We start from the raw sequence: 23499 nt of genomic DNA, 5'->3' as shown, positions 1-23499 counted from the left end.
CACAAATATTTTATGCCTGCTCCACCACATAGACTTAATGTACCTTCTGAAATTCATTAGGTAATATATAGTTGGCCTCGGGAATATGAATTCCCTTATGACTTCTAAAAGGGGAATCTAATTTTGATTTGAAATTTCAAAAAATTTCAAAGGAGGGTTTGAAGTCTTCTTTTTTTCTGAAAAGCACTTTCAGAAAAGTTGTACTTTATCAGAGGGATGCTCTCCAAGGTTGTTCTGAAGTTTGCAAATCTGTGTTGAGAATTCCTGAAAACTAGCCCAGCGGGCAAGCTTTCTTTGTTTACATGACACCATAAGTTTACATATTTCCTGGCTTCCAGAAATAGTACAGTGAAGGCACACTGCCTGACTGCCTGGAAAAAAGAAAAGAACCTCTCTTGCCTAACGGTTAGTTCCTTATCAGGGTGATATTTTATTGAAACAGAGGCAAGGCATCTCATCATAAGTCTGCTGCAACTTCCTAACTTGTTATCTAGGTGATGCTTTGTTATCTAGTTTATTATAAAAATTATTCACTTTGAAGCAGGACTACTGTCAGTATTTGGTCACATCTGCTGTTGCACAGAGATCCAGACAATACTTGTTAAAAATATTCTTTTGTTGGCATAGGAATATGCTTGCGTGGGGAACAAAATATCTTAGACAGACGATATGATTGACTGTGGATCAGGTGGTGAGGGAGATCTCCATAGCAAGAGTCTTCCACTAGATCAGATATTACTGAAACCTTTTTCAGACCAGTTCTTAAAACTTCTCTGGCCTGTGATCCCACATGCCCACTGCAGCAAGTGCACGATTCATCCCTCCTGACTGCTACAAACTACATAAAAAACATCTAACTCTCTTAAAGATGAACAAAATGCTGTCCTATGTGATTACTTGTACATCGGCATGAACAGTTTTTACTGAATAATTACAAGCATCTTCTCTGAGTACAGTTCAGCCAATTCTGCACTAGGAACAGCTGAGGAGTCTCTTTGTCTCCTGTAAGTCACATACCTTGGGGATACATATTAGCAGTATATAGTCAAATCACCTACCTGCTCCATTAAATCAGATGTAGCCTTTTATCTCCTGGCTTTTTTACACAACCTTGTTATTGTTTTTGTTTCTTTTTGATTATCATTAGTTAGAATTTTAATACTGGAGGCTCTTCAGACTGATTATGCTGTGGACACCTTAGGATGTCTATCATCTCCTCAGGCAGCCTAGTGTATACCAGGGAGCCAAGAGGAAATACCTTGATTGTAAAGTTACCCAGATTATTTTCAAATAATTGCAATAAAATAAAGCAGTGAACTGATATTCTCAAATGAAAACAGCAATCTTATTGTTATACTGACTTAAAAAGTCACTGTATTTCTTGTTGAAGTCTTAGTTTTGTATTTGGTAATTTTTTTTCAAATAGACCTGATTCTCTTCAGTGATATTTTGTATATTATATTAGATACTCATACATTCTTTGAAAATGTAAATACCGTGCTCTCTTTGGACTTCTGTCACTAAGTTAAAAAACCTATTCAACAATATTTCTGTAAATGGAACAACTTACAGTAATTCCTATAATTAGACCAATGACCTGTCTGGCTTGGTTTTCTGACTTAGATAACATTCAGTTTGACAATTACTAAAAGACGATTTCCCAACTGGTAACAGTGGAGAACGGACTGAGTTCTTAAAATGAATAAAGTTATAAAATCTTAGTAACAGGAATTATAGTATGCATTTATTTATTTATTTCATAACTTAAATTTGGGGCTTAGGTCTCTGAGTGTTTTCATTATAAAACTAAAAGTTAATGGAAACGTTGTGTGCGTAAGTCAGCGGTCCCCACACTTACTATTTACCTTTGTTTTCTCAATTTTTGCAGCTTATATATAATTTAAAATCTCTTTTTTTTCTTCTGTACATGGGACTATTTGCTTTGAAGACAGACTAATTGGAGAGTCATTCATGTTAAGAATGCATGGAGCTGCTGACAGAGTGCTGTAGTAGAGCACTGGCATGAATTGCTTAACCATAACATTTTTCAGCGAATAACACAAATGTCATATATAGTGCGAAACAATATTGACTACAAAAATGACACAATCAAGTCGAAATTTTTAAATAAAGTTTTGAAAACAAGAAAATTATTTTGTTCACAATGAAAATCCCTCAAGTCTTTCAACTTTGGTAGCCTTACTTAATTTTACTCAAGAACGACTCCATCACTAGGTCATTTACATATATATACAAACTAGTTTCTCCTTGTGGGTCGGGATACTTGAATCTTACGTGTACATGTGTGACACCATAAAATGACGTTGTCATGACATCGGCGTTATTGTTCACTTTGGCTGAACACCAGGTATCTACTGGGCCTGCACCCAGTCCCTCAGGAGGGAAAGGGGAGGAAGGGGGGGAAAAGAAGGAAAAAAAACCTACCGAATTGAAGCTGCTAAGGAAGGGTGTTTATATTTTCACAAAGAGGGAAGATGCTATAAACACTAGGCACACAGAGAAGAACTAAAAATAAAGATACTTCCCCACAACCAATGCTCTTCTCCCTTGAAGGAACTGCCCGACTGCTCTTCTCAGCCACCTGGAAGAGAAAGGGCCAGTTGCTTCCTTCCTGTCTATTTTATATCTGAGCTGACGTAACATAGTATGGAATACCTTATTGGTAAAATACACATCAAATGACCTATCCCATTTCCGTTTCCTTCTCAGGGAGAGTAACAAACCCATTACAATTGGTCATACAGTCTCCATTGTTACCGTACAGTTAATGTGGCAGCTCACATAATACCCTGAAAATATATATGAAATAAGGGTCAGATCCCAAGCAAAGTGATGTAAAATGTCAGTCTTGTCATTTTTTTACTTCAATATGTGTTTGATTGGCTCTTAATAAAATCAAAGTTCAGTGTTCACATTTTTAACCACTGACTTTGCTGTGTATTTAACAGCAATATCTGGCAATGGGACTTGTGTGTTAAAATATGATTGAAGACTGAGGAGGGTTACTGAAAGTCACAGATTGTGTGTTCGTGGGAAAAGGGGCTTGAGTTAGGTTATGAGGAAAGCCAAAAATCAGAATGCTTTGGGGGTCTCACATGAAGGTCAGATGCACTGAGTGTGTAATAAGTGGGAGGCAATGCAGCAGCCATTATGTTCCCTCTGACAAGAGAGCAGCTCACTGACCTCGTGTGTTGACAAATGGAGAGGAAAACTCCGCACTGAGATGTAAATTCCACACGCAGGTCCCTCATGAATATCTTGTTTCCAGAATTCAAGCCAGTGACCTGGAAAACAAGATTCCTCCCCAATCAAAATGTCAGGCAGAGCTGGTTTCCTGTTAGGAAGGCTCCTAGATGTATAAAAAAATTATGATTTCTGAGAAGAAAAAAGTGAGATGTCACACAGAGCAAAACATTACTTTCAAAGGGTCCTCTGCAACTCCCTTGAATGGCAGCTGTTTAGAATTCAGTTGTGTGTATGACAAACTGCAATGCAGGATGGAAGTTCTGTTGGGGAGCAAAAATGAATAGAAATTTTCAATTCAAATATTCATTTGAGAATATTTGAATATGTCATTCTTTTTAGCCTAAAGGTTAATACTTGAAAAGAATTTCAAGTAACACAAATTGTAACCTTGTTAAATCCTCTTATGTAATGAATCAATGCTGAAAGACATACTCTGAAAAACTGTACTATTAAATACATAACCTTGCTTCATAGTGAATTTGTACTTTTAACAGTTTCCTTGATTTGTCAGTTATTTGTTTAAGATTTTATGGGTGTGTATATGTACTTGTATATGTATTTGTGTCAGCACACAGAGAACATTTTGTAAGCATTATTATATTCTCTTTTGCATATTTATATTCTGTTACCGTGCTCTCTTTATTTCATAGATAATAATTAACAAAATTGTATGATGCCATTGCCCTCATACATCACAAGTGGCTGTCTGAGGAATTCTCTTCCATATGAGACATCTCTTTTCTCATTCTGTGCATGTATGCCGACTTTATATCAGGATCTCCATATTTATATTTCTGTAGTCCTGATTTCTTGTAGAAGGAAAAAGTAATTAAGATTTTTCTTTCTGCATGATGATTTAGCTCTTACTTCACCAGCAGACCTATATAGTATTTGGATGAATACTGTAAGCTTTGATGTTAAAATGTGCCCAAATTTGCACCATGAACAGTGGGCATCATGAATGCAGACTTTTGCTTAGAGACTGACAGCTTAAAGGTGCTGTGGTTCTTCAATTGACAACTTCATTTATTTTAAAAAATAAAATTAAAACTACAGGAGTTCATTGTATAAATGAAGTTTTTCCTACAGTGGCTAGGTTGTTTATGGTGTGAGTGATTCAGACTAAACCATTACAAGTTTCGCGAAATTACAAAATAATTTTCTTTTTATCACGATATAAAATCTGTTTTCTATAAAATATTTTCAAAAACTTTTGACTCTGTTTTATGGTCAATTTAAATAATTGTCTGCATTTCACTCTGTTATCTTCCTGTGCTTCATTCTGAGTTGCACCATGCACTGATCTGACATTCATGCTATTTCTGCTGCTTCGTACAATCTTTGTTAGGAGACAGCATGGTTTGAGTTTGTGCACAGAGCTTAGGCAGAATGAATATGTTAATAAGCTCCAACCTCAGATTGCACACTCAAATTACTATCAATTGTGCATGTAATTTTTCCAGGCTATTTGTTCTGAAAATAAGTACTAAATTATGCATTCAGTGTACTGTCATGTACAAGCACAAAAGAGGAACCTGCTCAAATATTTGCAAATGGGAATATTTGTGTGTGCAAATATGATACAATTCAATTATTTTATGTGCCTACTTTAGCAATTTGGAAACAGTAAGACAAAAAACATATCATATTGGAGGTGGGAATAAAATACTTAAGAGGCAGTCAACTTAGCCCACAAACTAGAGTGGATGTATATATTTCAGTTGTCTGGCTCTAGCCATCAGCAGGCACTTTCAAATCCCTTAGTCTAAATAGACTCCTGAATAACAGTGTAAAACAATTAGGAAAACATTAATATGAGCAGCCCTGTTGCTGCTCATTCCCTTGCCAAAGGCTGTTTGCAAAATCAGGCAGATTTGCTAGGAGAACACAGTTCTAAGAAAGTTCAAACCTGTCCACATAGGAGACCATATGCAGGCAACACATCTACTCTGTTGGTTTGGCTCTCCTCTTTCATGACTTTGGATTCCTTATTCAGTTGTTTAAATGTGTCAGGTTTTTTTTCTGGAGTAGCAGGTATGGCGTAAGACAAACTGACATGTGGCAGGAATACTGGTGTACCTGGTAGCGTGTGTTTTAAACAATTTATGGCCCACACACATTCTCTAAGTTAGTAGCTCTACATATTTTTAACACTGTAACTGCCAACCCTATATGCTCTGTCTCATGTACTCCAGGCACATTCTAATACCCTCAGTACTGTTCTGAGACATTGAAAATTTCCAAGCTGTAAAGAAGGTGTCCTAAAGTAAGTCACCTGGATGATCAATGAAAAGCAACTATGTGTGTGTATGTATATATATGTGTATATATATACATGTATATATGTGTGTGTGTGTGTGTGTGAATCCTACACTTTTGGAGCAATGGGAAACAAATGAGGGAGGTATTAAAATGCCTTTGCATGGGACAAACAGAGCTGTGGGAGAAAGAATGATGGATTTGAAACCAGTTGGATAAACTTAGAAGAAGGGAAACATCATTTTGGATTCTTCTAGTGTAAACTTGTTCCTAAAGCTAACTTCTAGAAACAAACAGGTCCAGATCTACATTGGCTAGACTGGTATGATTTGAAATCATGAAGTTACAGATGCAAATAACTTTTAAATTCATGTAAGAGTTTTCCATTGAAGGTCTTTGAATACTGGTCTTTAATATAAAGCTAAGCATTTCTTGGTGGCCATGTAAGACACTCCTTCATAACACTGGTTTCCTAAGTCCCAAATCTTTTCTCAACAACGGATGAATTGCCCTGAGCTGTGGTTGCAGCTGTGTCCACAGATCAGTATTGCTAGTACAAGTCAGAAGTAGACATTTGCACTATGACATTGAAGTTCTACGGCAGCAGAGACAGCCTGCAGCCAAGCAGGAAGACACAGAGATCTCTAACGGAGAGAGAGACTGAGCAGGACTAAGATCTACAGAGAGAGAGTTTGCGATAAGAACCAAAACAAACTCCCCAAACACCTCTGAGACCTCCTAGAGAGGATGAGGAGATGCACTCCTATTTGAGAGGAGTCTTGGAGTGCAGCATGCACCGGAGAGAGGAGCTAAGAAGCTCTTAGACATCCTGGAGCTGGACCGGGACGGCCAGATGGAATGCGGAGGTGGTGACTTTGGCCCTCTCGCTGCTGCTGCTGCCAAGCTAGTAGCTGAGACAGAGCACAGGAGCTCTGATAGAACTCTTGAGGCAAAGGCTTACAACTGAAAGCTGCCCGAGACGTTCCGACTCAGGAGTGAATCCCCTGAGGAAAAGGGACCGTCACGAAGATGCCTCTGCACTTTGTGATATGACGTGGTGACGCAAGCTTGTCCCTGATATCGCAGTCCACGGAAGAGAGGGGGGAGAGGAGACCCCCTTGTGTGTAACGGAAGGACATCCAGCTACAACAGTCCAACTACTGCTGCTGCATGGAAGAAGAGAGGCTGCTGCTCTGAGAGTAGAAAGGATCTTCTCCCTTCTGGACTTTTGTTGGAGGGAGAAGAGATTGATCCATTGTAAATACTGATTTATCATAGGAGAGATAGTTAAGATTATGTATATGATGTATTGTAATATTTATTTGTACAGTGATTGTAATATAATTCCCTTTCTCCCCATATTGAGTCTTGTGTAGTGTCTGGAAAACCCATCTCACACTGGGTTGAGATGTGGGAGGAGGGCTTGGACTTGGGAATTGGATTTTAGGGGTCTCAAACTACGACAATGTGCAAATGTGATACTCTGTAATGAGTTAAGCATCAAGTCTAAGATCATTCGGTCGTCACAATATGTGGTACAAAAATGCTCAGGCTGGTCCTGTCTGCTCCAGGTGTTTTGGTGTGTGCAGAGGACAGTTTAGATTCTGTGATTCTGTAGACAAGGTTTGTTCATAATCCAGTCAACTCTAAAAGCACTACACAACTCCAGGACCTTTGTCTCTTATCCTGTAATCATAATTTCATCCATTCTTCTTCTTAATGTGGTGGTAAAAACAAAGAGGTTTTATATTTTGAAAGCTGCAAGTGGAAAGTTTGAATATCTGCAGTTAAAAAATACATCTGCATTTGTTAAAGTCAAGATAGGGTTTTTCATTGTTCAAAGAAAATGTTACCCATACCTTAGGAAAGTCTTCTAAATGAGTTTTTGTAGAGAGCCAAGAGGGATTTGAAACTTCCACTTTTGTTGGGACTTCCAGTTCTAATCTGAGGATGGGAAGTAAGAACTGCTTGCTGAGACAAGCATCTAGAAGAGACAATATGGAGCTGAGCTTGCTAAAAATTGCTTTCAATTAAGACATACTCAATTATATTTAACCATAGCCAGAGTAATTCTGCCTCAATTTTTGGATAGGAAAATTATCTTTAAAACTGATTTTCAGTAAATTCAATTTATTGTGTATTTCCTATTTCACACACCCAGGTTATGGGAAGCAGGATCTGTGCTAGAGTTGCTGAGAACAGCAGAGTTACTGCCAGGAATTTGAAATGTAGGACATGCGTGGTATAGCAGTTTCAAATTACCAGGACACCTTGAGTTGTGGATTTTTTGATCTTGTAAGTAGTGTTACATTTTCAACTAGAGTAAAATCAAATATTTCTGTGCCCCTAAATATTCACAGTATTTTTCAAAAAATGTCTGACATTTATTTTAGGTGATCATTTGAAACCTGCAGGTTAAAGATATGAAATTAAACCTGTACTATGTTACGTGTCAATCACCAGTTGACTTCTACAGGAAGCTATTGAGAGTTAGCTCAATGAATTCTACAAGGAATAATATTTAATTATAATTTAGAAGTAGGAGTGTGAGAGAAAGACTTACCTTGCAGTCTCTAGAAGTTTTGAACACGGGCTGCCTGTAGAGAAGCATTCACTTAGACTGAAGAAAACTTGAGGACACTTACCCAATAAGAAATATTTTCGTTTTTTTCCCTAAAAACTATACTCAATCTCATTTATTACTAAAAACATATTTGCCCACTTTCATAATATGTAAGCATCCTGACAGTCTGAACACAACAATTTGACCTAGAAACTGACAAGCCAGATACAAACAAACCTTTATAGGGCTATGAACAAAATTTTTCCCACAGCTGTGGCTACTACACGTTAAGTTTAAGTAAAATGAAAAAATGAATACACTGAAAATAGCTCTTTTAGTGTACTTAAATCATAGTTAAGCCTCTTTTATAAAAATCAGATCTATCCATTTCTATCTTCATGCTTTATATCTTGCTCATTTAAAAGAGTTAAGGCAGCAACCACTCACAGGATGTTCGTAGAAGAAGGATTATATGAACTTGTAGTGCCTGTGCTCTCACTTCCAGCTCTGCTGGAACACATAGCCCTGCACATCCCTCCATATTCCTCCAAACATTTCACTCTGAAGTGTTAGAATAAACAAGTATTTGTGAACTTCTGCTTGTTTTAATAATACAAAGGAAACCACTCCAGGTGAAATGTTCAGTCTATACACAGCTATCCATGTTATGATACATTAATGTGGATCTAGACAGAATGAGTTTTGTGTGATATACCTACAATTTTCTCTTGGGCTCTTACATAGAATTATGAGATTATGATGGCAAATCTCTTCAAATTTTGTAGCCAGTAATTTGATGAAGAATGACATCATGGACAGAAACACTAATATGTATCATAGAATCATAGAATTATAGAATGGTTTGGGTTGGAAGGGACCGTAAAGATCATCTAGCTCCAAACTCTTTGCTGTGGACAGGGACACCTTTACTAGACCAGGTTGCTCAGAGCTTCATCCAGCCTGGTCTTAAATACTTCCAGGGATGGGGCATCCACAACTTCTCTGGGCGACCCGTTCCAGTGCCTCATGACCCTCACAGTAAAGAATTTTTGCCCAATATCTAATGTAAACCCACTCTCTTTCAGTTTGAAGTAATTTCCCTTTGTCCTGTCACTACATGCTCCCATAAAAAGTTCCTTTCTACCTTTCCTGTAGGCTCCTTTCAGGTACTGAAGGCTGCAATCAGAACATCTCGAAGCCTTCTCTTTTCCAGGCCAAACACTCCCAATTCTCTCATCCTTTCCTCATAGGATAAGTGCTCCATCCCTCCTCTAATTAGCTTGGTAACTTCCTCTGGGTTCACTTCAACAGCTTGATGTTCTTCCTGTACTAGGAACCCCAGAGCTCCCAATAGTGCCTCATCAGAGCAGAGTAGAGGGGCAGAATCACTTCCCTTGCCCTCCTGGCCATGCTGGTTTTGATGCAGCCCAGGACACAATTGGCTTTCTGAACTGTAAGTACACATTACTGAGTCACATCCAGCCTCTCATCCACCAGCACCCCCAAGTCCTTCTTGCCAGGGCTTCTCTTGATTTTTTCATCCCCAGCTTGTACTGATACCGGGCATTGTCCTGACTGAGGTGCAGCACCTTTTACTTGGCCTTTCACTTGGGCCCGCTTCTCAAGCTTGTCCAAGTCCCTCTGGATGGCATCGCATCCTTCAGGGGTGTCAGTTGCACCACTCAGCTTGGTGTAACCTGCAAATTTGCTGAAGATCCCTTCATCTATGTAAATAATGAAGATATTAAATAACGTTGTTACCAGTACAGACCCCTAAGGTACATCACCTGTAACTGATGTCCATCTGGACTCTGAGTTGTTGACCACTTTCCTCCAGATATGACCATCCAATCACATTCTTATCTATCTAACAGTCCACTGATCAAATCCATCTCTCTCCAATTTAGAGACAGGATGTTATGAGGGACTGTGTCAAAGGCCTTACATAAGTCCAGATAAATGACATCTATAGTCCTTCCCTTGATCACTGGTGTAGTCACTCCATCACAGAAGGCCACTGGGTTGGTCAGGCAGGACTTGCCCTTCTTGCCACTGTGTTGTCTCAAATTAATCACCTCCTGGTCCTCCATGTGCTTTAGCATATGTCTAGGAGGATCTGTTCCATGATCTTCCTAGACACAGAGACGGAGCTGACAGGTCTCTAGTTCCCAGGGTCCTCCTTTCTTCCCTTTTTAAAGAAGTGTACAATGCTTCCCTTTTTCCAGTCACCCGGGACTTCACCTGACTACCATGACTTTTCAAGTACCATGGAGAGCTGCTTGGTAACTACATCAGCCATTCTCTCAGGACTCTAGGATGTATCTCATAAGATTCCACAGACTTATGTACACTCAGACTCTTCAAGTGGTCATGAACCTGATTTTTAATTATGATGGGAGGGACTTTGCTCCTCCAATCCCCATCCTGCTGTCATTCACTCAAGAGGTATGGGAAGAGAGCTTGCCACTGAAGACTGTGTTAAAAAAATGTGGTGAGTTCCTCAGCTTTTTCCTTATCTGTGGTTACCAGTGTTGTTTATCATGGGGGGTACACCTTCTGTGAACTTCCTTTTAGGGTTTATGTACCTGTAGAAGCCCTTCTTGTTATTTTTTACATCTCGTGCTAGGTTCAGTTCCAGCTTTGCCTTGGCATTCTTCATACCATCCCTACACAACCAAACTTCATCTCTATACCCTTCCCAGGTCACCTGTCCTAGCTTCAGCTGTCTGTGCATATGCTTCTTTCCCTTCAGCTTGACCAGTTGTCCCTACTCTTCCCTGTTGGTCTTTTTCTTTCTTTAACTGATTTCTTACTCCTGGGGATTTCCAGCTCTTGCACTTTATGGAACACTTCCTTAAAGATCTGCTAGCCCTGCTCCCCCTCCCTTGTCCCCAAAGGCAGTCTCCCACAGGATCCCACTGACTATCTCCCCGAAGAGCTGGAATTCTGCTTTCCTAAAGTTCAGGAGTCTAACTTTACTCCTTATCTGACCTATATGTGTCGGGACTGCAAACTCTATCAATGCGTGATCAGCCCAGACAGCTTCCAGTCATGACATCCCTGATTAGCTCACTTATGTTGGTAATCATCAGATCTATATGCTGAATTTGTAGAAAAGGATAGGAAATCTGCTTTAAAAATTTGGAAATTATTGAATATTTTTCATATGAACTTTTATTTCAAAGTTAACTGTCTATGGCTTGTCAAAAAACCCAAAGATATACTGGAAAAATGGTCTTATCTGCTATTTAATGCATTATAAATTTGTTGCAGTAGTTATAATTATATATCACTGTATAACAGATTTGTGATGTATGTACATATTTGCCATAAACATGAAGTAGCAGCCAAAATGACAGTATAGAATGATTGTTCTATCTATACTGGCATGTAATGAGACTGCTACATTCCATTGACCCTATGTCAGCCTATATGTCTAATTAAATGAACTCACTTATTTTCACTGCTCTGATGTCCCTTGATTTTCTACAAACCTGATCATTTTGTTCTTTAAAAGCAACATGCCCTTCAACATTCACTAAAACCATGTGATCTTCATACTAGATACCTGTTATAACAGTAAACAGAAAATCATGTGAGAAAAAAAGTACTTACAGAATATTTGAGGCCATATTTTTATGGGACTAGGCTGACTCAAAGAAGAACACAAGACTTTGCTTTCTCAGTACTCTGCCTGAATGCATCAGACACACTGAAAGACAGGAGGGGCTTATTTTCACCATGAAATGTGTCAAAACATCTATTCGGGTTTTTTTTGGGTTTTTTTTGCTACTATGCCTATACAATGGATAGTGCTAAAAACCCTCAGGTTGCTACATCACCAGTACACCCTTATGATATATCGAATCATAGAGCCATAGAAATATTATGATTGCAAAGGCCTCTAAGATCTTCAAGTCCATCTATTAACCTTGTGGTAAATGAACCACTGTGTTCACTGCCAAACCATGTCCCCAAATTCCATATTCACATGTCTTTTGAATACTTCCAGGGATGGTGACTCCACCACTTCCCTAGTCAGCTTTTTCCAATGCCTGATTACATTTTCAGTGAAGAAATTGTTCTTAATATTCAACCACAACGTTTCCTGGGGCAACTTGAGGTCATTTCCTCGTGTCCTATGCCTTCTTACCTGGGAGAACAGATCAGCCCCCACATCAGTACTACCTCCTTTCAGGTAGGTGTAAAGAGGGATAAGGTCACCTCTGAGCCTCCTTTTCTCCAGGTTAAACACCCCCAAATTCCTCAGATGGTCCTCATAGTCCTTGTGCTCTAGACCCTTCCCCAGCTCCATTGCCCTTTTCTGATCATGCTCCTCAATGTCTTTCTTGGAATAAGGGGCCTAAAACTGGACTCAGGATTCGAGTTGTGGCCTCACCAGTGCCCAGTACAGGGGGTCAGTCACTGCCCTGGTCCTACTGGCCACATTATTGCTGATCCAAGCCATTGGCCTTCTTGGCCACCTGGGCAAACTGGTGGTTCATGGTCAGCTGCTGTCAACCAACACCTCCAGGTCTTTTCCACTGGACAGCTCTCCACCCACTCTACTGCCAGCTTGTACCATTGTCTGGGGTTGTTGTGACCCAAGGTCAGGATCCTGCACTTAGCCTTGTTGAACTTCATAGCATTGGCCTCAGCCCATCAATCCAGCCTGTCCAGATCCCCCTGCAGAGCCTTCCTCTCCTCCAGCAAATCAACACTCCCACTGAACCTGGTGTCATCTGCAGACTGAGTAAAGATGAACTGGATCCCCTTGTCCAGATCATTGACAAAGATATTAAACAGGACTGACCCCAATGCTGAGTCGCTAGGAATACCATTAGTGACTGTCCACCAACTAGATTTAACTTCATTAACCTCAACTCTCTGTGCCCATGGAGTTGCCTGACTTAGACTCATTTTTTTGCCATTTACATATGCCTTTCACTTTTTATTTGCTTTTCAGTTTGATTTTAAAAGCATGATTCTTCTTTCCAAACCCAAGAAATTTTATTTTTTTTATAGTAGGTATAAACCTTAAGTAAATAGTATGATAGGTTAAAAAATGACAGGGTGCAAAGCTTCTGTTCTTTGTTTGCCTCAGGTCAAGCAGACTGATCAAATTCTGATGCAACATTAAGATAATCTGGGGGTTGCTCTAATGATGCTCTAACTGTCTATGTTTTTTAGTGTCAAAAATTTGATGTAGTACAAAACTTACCATACTATAACACTTTATATGTAAGATGGAAAAAAATTTAAATTTCTGCTTGACTTTTTTCCCTAGACTAAAAATGTGATTTTTGACTAATTAAACCAGTCATATATGCTACCATATTTACATTTTTATGTATTTGATGCCATACTCCCTGTGCCACCATATACGCTATTGTAGTAGTTCTGTGGTTAAGTTAAAACTAAAAGAAACAACAAAATATTAAAAAATGCTTCATTTGACTTGGGGTTTCCTCCTATACTGAAATTATCTAATGAAGTAAGAGGCTGAAAAATGATGTAGAACTAAAATATCCTCACAGAAGTACCTCTGATATTTGACTAAATAGAACGACTGCTCAAAATGATTCATGATCAGTTTTATTCTATGTTTTTTTAAAAAAAACCTACAAAAAAAGAGAGCAGGATCCTATCAGATGTTTGAGAGTAAAGTAAATAGGATTGAATCTCTGCATGTTTACAGTAGTTAATATGTAGACAGAACACTTTTATAGAATTAGTTTGGCTCCTGTACAGAATCTAGCAATATCCATATTAAATTTTCATTTAAATCTCTTGTACACATGAATAAGTAGGGGATTAACATATTTTTCTACTGTGTTTTTAGTATTTATCTTGACAGTTGACTTCTCTACACAGATAAAAGGAAAAAAATATGTCCCCATTCAGCCCAAAAATGAATTCTTTTCTAAAAAAATAATGAAACCTTAGGTTTTAGAGATAAATATATCCACATTTTTCTAAATGTTTTTGTAATGTTGTAAAGGTTAAAGAGGAAAATTCAGCTGGATAGAGAGGATTCGATAATTTTTTTTTCTCCTGCAATTTGTTTTGGAGGAATCAAAGGGCTATTTCCGGTGCATTCTGCAGTCAAAATGGAAATAATCAAAAATGTGATTCAGCCATAATACAGAAAAGAAATTTCCCTTTTCGCAGCAGAGAGGAGGGCAAGATCTCCACATTTCAGGAGTGAGTTGCACTTCCTGAAGGGATGCTCACTGAAAAACAGATTGAAATTTCTTCATTTGTGAGAGTGGGTGAGGATGAGGAGGTGAAAATATTTTGTCGTGAAGTGACCAGTTCTCAGAGTAGCTTGGACTGTACTTTGTTTCTCTTCTCACCATTCTCCAGTTAATTTTCACTCTCACACGGTGACTAAACTGAGGGAAAAAAGAACTTGGTTTCATAGGTTTTCCTTTCCATAATGTATTAGTTTAGTTTTATATTAGAATTCTGGTGGAATACCCAATCTACTATAAAATTTGCCTTTACAATCAGCCTCGTGTTAACAGTCTTATTAAACTATTTCACAAAAAAATGTAGATTTATATTCTCCCACATGAGGACAAGATGAAATACTGATAGATTTAGGAATTTTATAAGTGTTACTGATTTAATATAGTATGTTTTTATAGAAAAGTAATCAGTTGTTGAAACATGTTAAAAAGAGCTTTAATCCACAGCATTGGTGTGCAGCACTACATAAATCAGATCTTTAAAGTGTCTCATACTCGAAAAACAACTACTGAGATATTGGAAAATCCCCACCTTCTTTTCTTTTTAAATTTGTTTTATCCAGAAAATCTAAGATGTGATTCTGTCTCCTACAGGTATCATGCTTTCTAGTTCTGCAACAGATGTAATTTCCTATTTAATACCTTACTTAAATTTTTTAAGAAACTTCATTGTTTTGTGACAGGTGAAAGGATATTTCACTACAAAGAATTTAGTAGGCTTATGAATATTTATAAACTTACTTTTCACAACTGTACGGCAGATAATCAATTTCAGTGATTTTCATATGCAGTGGTTTAGAAGATTTTCTGGTTTCCTGTCTTTCCTCATTAAAACTTTTATCCTTTCTTTTTTTTTTTTTTTTTGTGCTTTAGAGTCTACAAAAAATTGCAATATCTTCCTCTATTGTTCCAGAGCTTGCCAAATACTAATTAGAAAAACACCAGTCTCTTTGCAGACCACCCTTCAGCCATCACACGGACAAAATAGTTGTAAAACTCGTAAGATTAGACAAACTGCACTGGGAACAGAACACAGACTTTGGCAGAAGCTGGTGGGCTATTAAGGAAGTAGCCAGGTAGTGGCATGCTGTTCTGACACTTTTCTTGCAACCAACAAATACAGAGTGACTACTCTGAGCTGATGCCAAGGTATTGTGATTATCTTAATTAGAGTATACCTCTGTGCCACAATTATATCTGTACAAAGTTCCAGCAAACAAGGCTTGGTTGCAATTGGTGATATGCCTCATTATCTAAATACACAGCTTCTGAATTCAAGGGCTGCCAAGTGAGATGGAGTAAAACTGCACTTCGCTTGCCCTGATATGATGAAATTAAAATGTGTAGAGAAAGCAACAATCCGACTTAAAATTGTGCACTGTTCACTCATCTCTCTGAAGGACCAGGATCAGCTTCTCCAAGAAAACAAGAACAATATGCAAAATTTAATCTTCTCTTTTGGAAGACATTGGATCTGTCATCTGACTGCAGCATCCCACCATGTTTTTGGCTACTCTTATGCTGTTACAAAAGTGATGCAGGAATCGATGCATTTAGTTCTGTGAAAGGTTTCAGGTAAGTTATGTGTCTACAGAAGTAAAACTTGTCATACCTTTCATCTGTACACCATTGCAAAATTTATATAAAAATTTCTGCAAAGAATTATTCATAACATTCTTCATTCTCTGGCATTAACCAGAATATTTTGTAAGCTGTGGAATGTTTAATAACATTTGAAAAAGGTTATTTCTTTGGCAGAAGACACACACTTTTGTTACTTACATGAAGAGCCTTTTGAACTAGACATATTTCACACTTGACATGGACTCAAGCTTAGTAAAAATACCCATACAGCCACTCTTCCATAACCTGTTTGTTTATCCTTGCAAGTTTTATAACTTCTATTATAATGTTGGAACAACTTTTAAGTATTCAAGGTCCGAACTGTAGGTCACCTCCAACAGAATACATTGTACCTAAATCTCTTGAAAAACTTGTAAAAAGCATTATTGTTAAGACACATCTTTTTCAACAATTTCTCATATGCTTGAACAGGCAACTAAAAAAAGTACATTGTGTGCAAGAATTCTGGGGTTTGTTGGTTGTTTTTTCTTTTCAAGTCTGGAGTGCATGAAATGCCTGATATACTGGGGAATGATTTTGAAGTGGAGGACCTAGTGCTGTGCCACTACTTGCACTTGGAGACCAGCTGTGCCAGTTGCTGTATTGGAAAAAATACCCGCTGTGAATCTAGTCTGCATGTGTTGCTTAATTTCCTGAATTATCATATTCTTCTAATCAGTTTCTCAGTTAAGGACCCAAATTGAGGATCCAGGTGAGCAGCAAGGATTTAATGTCTAGAATAAAATAGTCTATTTTGTAATTTATTTTTTTTATTGTGCAATCTACTGGTACATTTATTCCATGTATCTTGTCCTAGCCACTGAACACTTCTTTTGATTCCACTTCATCTAATTGATCTAAATGATATTTCACAAACTCAAGAGACTTAAGCAGTACTATAAGAATCAGATGAGGGCACATCTACCAGGGAACTGCAAAATAAATAAATTTGTCAGACCTAGTAAGTGGAGACGGTTGAATTGTTCAGTATGAACCAAACATTTACTGCCTTTCTCAGTATTTGTATTTTCCTTGAATTGGCCAAAATGTACCAGACATTTTGAAAAATAAGGCTTGATTTGGCACTATTAAATAATGCTCACAAATTTCTTGAGCACAGGATCAAGGCTCGATTAGACCTGTAAGTTTATGTTGCAAGGCTGTTCAAAAAATTGCACAAATCTTTCATTATCTATTTGACTTAGTTTGTTAAAAAAACAGCAAGAGGGAGAAATTTACAGAATCAATTACTTATCTTGTGCTTGAGGAAGACATGTATGAAAATATTTTTATAGAAAACAATTCTGTGACCTGCTGTCTGTGAATGAAATCCTTATTTATTGGGTATGAACATCTCATAAGATATAATGCAATTCCAAAAATTAAAGAAGGAATAACTCATTTAAATGGCTTTTGGCTCATTGTATCTTTTTAATGATAAATGAATTGTAAATTTGGATGGTCATGAATGCTTGACAATTTAATTAATCCCATTTGGATAGTAACGTGATAAACTGATACTACTATTTTTTGGCTGTACAAATGTTTTAAACATACTTCTGCTGATATGCTGTAGTAGCATACTGAAAATAATTTGAATGGTCTCTAATGCTGTCTCAAATTTCTTTTGGAGGAAATCCTGCTGTTAAAAGAAAGTTCCTATTTAAAAGATAACATCCACTGCCTGTCAGCATTAAGGGCCTACTTAAATTCTTATTTGTAGTTGCTAGAGCAAGCTTAACTATGAGATTTGAGGTATAGCACAGGTGCACTTGGTCTACATCATATTTTCTCCATGTCCTGAATTTCTCTGGTGTTGGATTGCTTCGTGTATCTGGTTTAATCAGCCAGTGTCAGTGTATGGTGGTCAGGTCTGTTAAGTCTTGTCATCTTGAAGTTTTCCCTGTGCAGAGAAGTAAGGATGAAGGGGGTGGAGCACCTTACAAAGCAAAACCCTTACATGAGTACTGACAAAGACAAATCAGCAGCACTTAGGCTGCACTTATGTTCATTTTCTGCTTTCAGTGTTCTCTGAATGAAAAGGACTGTGCTGAGGTGGTAATGCTCTTACAGGCTCTGCAGTGGAGTGGTAAACTTTATCAGGAGAAGGGCAGACAGGTTTTCTCAATTCCCACTGATAAGTTTGTTTCTGCAGTAATGCCACTGATGACTTCTCTTTCCCTTTTAAGCGGCATCACAAACTCCAAACTTGTAAAAATTGGAAATCATGTCTTGAAAGGAAAGCTAATTTAGATATTTTAGTTTGAGATTGTTTTTATTCATATTTCTGTAGAAAATACAAAAATTCTTCACTGGAAGTTTAGAACCGAGTTCTTAAAAAAAAAACCCCAAATATATAGAGGTCCTCTTTTTCTCATGAAATACAATTTTTATGTTATATTTGAAAATTGACCATTCAAAATATTATTTTTTTTGTATTAAAAATAGAATTTGGGCCTTGATATTTGGGAATTTTAATTTTTATACACTAATATAAAATTTCTTTGACTATGCTTTACTGTAATCACACAGAATGGAGGAGGAAGCAGTCTAATTCACAAGGATAATAACTGGCAAACACACTCTATCTTTATTGGCAAAGGCATACTGAATAAGTTGAGAGAAGTGATTATTCACCTTGATTTGGTACGTCTCATAAATGGTGTCATCTGTCCAGATTTGGCTTCCCCAGCACAAGGGTACTGACATAGTGGAGTGAGTCCAGAGGAGAGCCATCAGGATAATTGAGGAGCTGGATTATGTAGCACATGAGAGCTTAAGATGTCTGAGTTTCACAGAATCACAGAATGGGTGATTCTGGAGTGACCTCTGGAGATCATCTGGTCCTCCTCAAGAAGGATCTCCTCCCTAAAGAATGCTACTCAGGATTGTGCTCAGATCATTTTTGAATATCTCCAAGACTGGAGGCTCCACAACTGCTCTGGGCTACCTGATTGTCATCCTTAAAGTTAAAAAGTGTTTTCTGATGTTCAGAGTGAACCTCCTGTGTTTCAGGTTAAGCTCAGTGCTCCTGGTCCTGTCAATGGTACATTAACGAAAAGAACCTGGTTCTTCTTTGTATTCTGTCTTCAAGTACTTATATACACCAGTAGGATCTCCCTGAAGCTTTTGGTCTCCAGGTTGAGCAGTTCCAGTTCTCTCAGCTTTTCCTCTAGGAGGTACTCCAGTTCTTTAATCATCTTTGTGGTCTTTCATTGGACTCTTTCCAGTACCTCCATCTCTCTCTTGCACTGAGGAGCCCAGAACAAGTCATAGTGCTCCACGTGTGGCCTGAGTAGGGGAAAAGGATTATCTTCCTCAACCTGCTGGCAATACTCTGCTTAATGCAGCACAGGATACTATTGGCCTTCTTTGCAGCAAAGGCACTTTGTTCACTCATGTTCAAGTTGGTGTCCAACAGGAACCCAAGGTCATTTTCTGCCAAGATGCTTTCCAGTTGTGTGGCCCCCAGCACACATTGGTACCTGGTTTTGTTCGTCCCTGGGTGCAGGACTTTGCACTTTTCCTTATTGAAATGCATGAGCTTCCTGGGTGCCCATTTCTTTCCCCTGCCAATACAAACATCTGGAGTATCAACCACTTCTCTCCATCTTGTGTCATCTGCAAACTTACTGAGGATATACTATGTTCCATCATCCCGATCATTAATGAAGCTATTAAACAGGTCTGAACCCAATACTGAACCTTGAGGTACACCATTAGTTATTGACCTCCAACTAGACATTGAGACATTGATCACCATTCTCTGGGCCCAGACATTCAGCCAGTTTTCAATCCACCTCACTGTTGGCTTAACCAGCTTGTACATCAGCAGCTTGTCAGTGAGGATCTTATGGCAGACAGCATCGAAAGCCTTACTGAAGTCCAAGTACCGGCTGGAGTCCAATATGTCTACTGCTTTTCCTTATCTACTAAAGCAGTCACTTTATCATAGAAGCTTATCATATTGGACTTGCTAATAAATTCTGATAATTTTCTTGTCCTTAGTGTGCCTGGAAATTATTTCTACGATTTTAGAGGAACGTCTGCTTCCTGGAATTTTTCAAAGAAGACTAATTTAAGAAATTAATGCTGTTTCTAAGGATGCACTATTCTTATTAGACTGGATGACCTCCACATGCCAATTCCAATTTGAATTTCTCTATCTATACTAGCAGCTAGTGGCAGCTAGCAGGTCCAGAGTAGTGGCATCGTCATGCACAATCATTCAGGGATCTTGCATAATCATAAAATAAGCAAATCTGTGTATTTCAGATTGTAAGGCCAGAATACACAGTTTCAATTTGTAATATTGTTATAGGGCAGTGGGCCTTTACGCTCCTTAGTCTTCTGGACATAGTGTAGGCCTCCATATAATCAAATAATCAGACGTTATACCCATTTCCCTGTCCAGTCAACAACTGGAAGCTGAGCTCAGTGTAGGTAATATTGTACTCCTTTCTCTGATGCTGTAGCTTGTGTCCTCCCTTACATTTAAAACATTTTGTTACATTTTTCATTTTTGCCTCTTTATAAGTCCTCTTATGGACTTACCGTAGACTTCAACGTAACTGCAATATCTTCTCTTTCCATGCAGTATAGTGAGCAGTGCTATGTATCCCTAAGCTTGACAGTAACTGTGTTCAAAATACCAAATAACGTCCAATAAAGAAAGCTCATGATATTCTGTTCCAGCACATATGCTGCCACTGATTCTTAAGTAATGCAACCCTGCCACCACATATACTGTGGTTCCTTCACAGTAGAGCCTGAGTTTTGGTGTAATCTGCAATTCTCTGTGTATTTGTTATACATTACATTTTGACCATAAATGCCTAGCTCCCCTCTCTCTGCACCTTTTGGGACTTGGTTCAAGAAGAAAACACAAGCTTCTTATTTTCCATACTTTGTAATTTGAGGCAACATTTGAGGAAATTAGGACAGCACTACTGAAGTACACGGACACTAATGAGCATATAGTCACTATGAGAAACAAACCTCAGTGAAATAGGTCTCCGAGGTATGTTCAATGTCCATTCCACTCAACCATGCACAGTATAGAAGCCCTTGCATATCATGAGTGACCAACCAGATGAAATTATCTCCTTGTAATTTTAGAAGCCTACTTATAATCAGTTTCATTTGAACTCTGCCAGTGGCCCACATGCATCCTTCCTTTTAAAAAAAACTTTGCTATCTTCATTAGCCAATATCTATTATAAACGAAGGAATAACAGAGACTACATGGCAACTGTTTCCAAATTTGCTAATTTAAATAACTGCTAATGATTCTGAACAATTCTTTTTTCTGCTGTTTTAGTGTTAGGTAGAACAGCAGATTAGTCTGATAATCAATGTTATTTTGTTGTATTATGGCTGAACACAACCTCAGACCACAAATTTTAAATTTGCTTAGTTTTCCAATATTCATTTTAAGAGAACTTACACTCTGCAAAAAAATTTGAGTTTAGTTCTTGATAGTGAGTTGAGCTTAAACTGGCCTGAGTTTAAATGCATTGAAAGATGTATTTAATTTGCTTTAGTCACTGTTCCATGACCTGTCAATGAGATAAGGTATCATTAAATAATATTAGTGAGCTTTTAATGAGAAAAAAACAGAGATTTTTTGTGTAGTTTATCATAATTTTAAGGGGCCTAAGATAGAAATGGAAACCTGCTTAGTGTTTCATATTTGCATTGAAATCAACTTCTTTTCTTCTGTGTTTTCCATGAATACCCTTGACATCTTGGTTTAATTATGAGAGATGGTTTTGTTTAAATCATTGTGTTACCTTCTTAGCCCAACTTGTCCTATTCCATCTCCTTTTTGTATACAATCCAGAAATGAAGTCAAAATGCCAAGGTGTAAAACCTCCACAATTTCCATGGCAACAGAGATATGATTTAGTGAACACAGGTTTTCATTTTCTAGAGAAAATCAAGTAAATGAGAGGAAAAAACCTTCCTCATGCAAATATAATTTCATTTTATTTTAAGGTATAGAATTTGATATGAGATTTTAAGTTACATCATTGCAGTATGAGATGTAGTTAGACATAGCAAAATAACAACTTGCTTCTTTAGAAATTTTCCCTGGAGAAACTAATATCCTCAAGAAAAGATAGCCAGTGATTTAGTGGCTGATGTGCTTCTTTGTGAGTCTTTACTGAATTGCTGCCTCTGCAATTAGATATGGAAGATACAGTAGAAGGAGGGCACTCTCCAGGGTGACATCTAAAACTGTGGTTTTATAAACACAGGAATGATGCACTTTAGAAAGGATCATTATCATGCCTAGATTTTTGATAACCCTTACATAAGTTGTGCTGCAGTAAAACCTTCCTGTAAGCCTAATTCTGCAAAAATGTGGTAACTGAAACTAAAATATATTTAACATGAAGCACTGGAGCTTTCCCAGAGTCTTACAGCTGAGGTAAACACATGGGCCTCTCAGTTCAATAAACTAAAAGTATTATTGACTAAGAGGATGGAAAGTGAATTCCAAAGATGAGGCTATTTTAAGCTAATTAAAGATCCCATGGCACTATATGCAAGAGTAGGAACATCTGCTACTGTGTTGTAGTCAAATTACAGGTTCAGTAATTACTTTCTGCCTAATTGAGTTCCTGATTAATTCTATCTGGATTTAAGCATTTGTCATGCCTTTTTCTATTTTGTTGCTGCTATCAGTATAGCAGAGTGAACCTATGGTGAAAGAAAGTTTCATCTGCTTTGGCTGGTGCTGTATATGATGAATGTGACTGATAGCTCAGGGCAGAACACTGGAATTCTGAAAGTCAATTTGTGTTGGACTTGGAAGCAGTAGACAAAATACAATCTTAAACATTCTATTTGACCGAGATCTGTGTACTACATAAGGCTATCAGCCGTCTGCCTGGAGAAAAATGAGTATTCTTTTAAATAAAACTCTTGTGCCTTACCAATGCCACCTCTTTACAAAGGATCTGTTCATATTATTTTAAATGTTATGATGTGTAGATTCAACAGTTCTATTTGTTTGAAAAGGCATCATAAAAGTATATTCTATATGACTGCATGTCATAGGAAATGTATGGAATGTATAGGTCTTATAGTGAATTTGAAATTCTGTTTACAAGCAAGAGTAATCCAAATCTTATATAAACTCTGATGGAAAAATTGGAGGAATATTTACTGGACTTTCTGCCAAAACACAAAAATAGTTCAGAGGCATATCAGTACTTTTCCAGCTGCTTAGTATATAGAAGTTGTACATATGGAATTGAATTGTGAAAAGGATGCTTGTATGATGAAATTTATAATAGCAGATATCAGTATGCATGTATAAATATATACATAAATATATGCATAAATATGAATACTTCTGGAAGTCAAAAAATGAAGCATCTATATAGTATGGTAATCACATATGAGATTATGTAAGAAAAGTGGCAGACTGTCAGAATGCAAGTCATTCGATGTGATCCCTATGCTCTTGATACTATCTTTAAGATGACTTCTGTTCCACTAAACTAAGTGAGCATCAGATTTCACCAA

This window comes from Pseudopipra pipra, chromosome Z, assembly GCF_036250125.1.
Source record: "Pseudopipra pipra isolate bDixPip1 chromosome Z, bDixPip1.hap1, whole genome shotgun sequence".
NCBI classification, from domain to species: domain Eukaryota; kingdom Metazoa; phylum Chordata; class Aves; order Passeriformes; family Pipridae; genus Pseudopipra; species Pseudopipra pipra.
This window is presented reverse-complemented; position numbering follows the sequence as displayed.